The following is a 2,291-nucleotide window of genomic DNA, read 5'->3' on the forward strand; positions in this document are numbered from 1 at the left end:
GCACTCACTGCATATACTTATGTGCTTTTGTACTTTTGTGTGATGGAATATGAAGAAACCATTAGGTGTTAAATAGGCCGATATGTTGCCATTAAATAACTAGAGTGATGACTAGCGTTCCTATAAATTGTAATAATTGTTATCCATTTATAGTAGCCTTGGAAGTCTCTATCCACAACTTCCACTGTGTTTGTGGCCTAAAAGATTAGTTTTTAATCATAAATAAATAATGATAGTTTATAAGATGCTTAACAACTTTTAATACTTGCCTTTGAAATGAAGTTAATTTTAGGAGAAAAACTTAACATAAAAATGGTCCATTAAAAATATTCTATTCTTTGAAAACTCACCTGATTTAAATGGCTCTAGGATGCAAAAAAGCTTTCCAAGGGCGCTGTGAGTCCATACAGATTAGAGGAAGCACAAGGAGGGACACCTGAGTGGCTCAGTCAGTTGAGCCTCCAACTCTTGATTTTGGCTCAGGTCATGATCCCAGGGTGGGGGGATTGAGCCTGCACCAGTCTCCATGCTGAGCAAGGAGCCTGCTTGGGATTCTCTCTCTCTCTCTCTCTCTCTCACTCTCTCTCTCTCTCTCTCCACCACTCACACACTCTCTAAAATAAAAAAATAAAAATAAATGTAGAAGAACAAGGACTACCAACCTGTACAAAAATAGAGATTACCTCTCTCTAGGTAGAGTCAAAGTACGCTGGTAGAGATGTTCCTGTAGCCTGAGTCAAAAAGGTTCTTTCTATAAAAGAGAAGGTATCCTAAAGGAGAAGGGTGATTGTGCCAAAGATAAATGAGGGGATTGTTCATAGATGAAGATTCTGGGCAATGCAGGAGACAAGAGAAGAGAATCTGTATCAAGTTTAACCACACTGGAGGTTAGAATGGGGATTTTGGACTGCACATGCAGTGATGATAGAGGGACAGAAATGTGACTTCCAAAAGACCTTCGTATGACAAGAGATGGAGAAAGTGGCTACCTGTGTAAACCATTATTCTGGAGAGTAATCAAGTGGTTTGGTGCTTTGTGACCTGTTCTGAGAATTTCCCCCACCATTCCACTGTTTCCTTTCTTTCCTTCAAATTCCATAGCAGAAAGTTGTTAATCCCAACTCGTTCTGTTCAAATACCTAGAGACCCAATTTTTTAAAAATGATGTAGCTTTCCTCATTTGTTTACTTCTTGCCACATCCATAGGAAAATGCATTCGGACTTTCAAACATTTAAAAACATCTGAAATATGCCAATCTGGAAGTCGAGAATTTTCTCCCTACATTCAAAGAACACATATTCTTATTTATCTTAATATACTTTAGTCATCTTTTTACACCTGCACTTTGTAGGTATTCATACATGAAGAAATAAATAAAATCAATCCATTTCCTAGCAAATATTAGGAATTATTCTTATTTTGCCATGGGGTTATACACCTCAGAGCTGTAATACCAATACCCCATTGTGACTTTTGGGGGTACTTTTTTCATTGTGACTTTTAAAACTTTTTATCGAAAATTTATATTAGAATTACTTACTTTCAAAGTAAACTATAATAATTGATCCATCACCCCCTCCAAAAGAAGGTTGAGGAAAAGAGAACAAGCAGAAATTCAGGGCAATGTTTTTTGTTTACAATGTTTCTGTCTTTGTTACAGTGAATTGTTTCCTTGGGACTTAATCGTCGGATGCATAAAGAGCTCACCAGAGAGTGAAAAGGTGAAGGCCTCTAAGTGACCCCAACTAGCATTCAAGTGGCCACAGTGTTCTCTCCAGAGTCCTTTTCTCCTTTCCTTTTTAAACAGAGAGCTGGGAGCGGGGGGGTTGGGGAGGGAGAGAAAGAGAAAATGGTATTTACTTGTGATAAAATGCAGTATGTGATAGATGGATTCCAGACTGCTCCCTCTCCAATGTCACCTTTACCCATATAGCATTACAGTAAGGATCCTCAGAGTTTTTCTGTTCAAATAGATTGTTTATAGTGTAACAGGCAAGAAGTACCTGAGCCCTTAAAAGATCTCTCCAAATACTTGAAGATGGGCTTTCACACAGACTGAAGGATTGTAAACATACAATTTGCTAAAACCCTCAGGGCTTGCCCTGTTTAAAGGGGCACCAGCCACCTCAAGCTAGGAAAGTACTCCTGTCCCCTCAGTCCAGACAGCCATTGTTGCTTTAGTGTCTCACTGATATTTAGTGTCATTTTTGGAGGCATAGACTGTTGCTGCTGGCCGCTGAGTGATTATGCCCCATGGACCCAGGTGGGCCAAGATAAGTGGCCCTTTGAA

The sequence above is a fragment of the Hyaena hyaena genome, unplaced genomic scaffold (assembly GCF_003009895.1).
Source record: "Hyaena hyaena isolate Hyena2069 unplaced genomic scaffold, ASM300989v1 scaffold_203, whole genome shotgun sequence".
Taxonomy (NCBI): domain Eukaryota; kingdom Metazoa; phylum Chordata; class Mammalia; order Carnivora; family Hyaenidae; genus Hyaena; species Hyaena hyaena.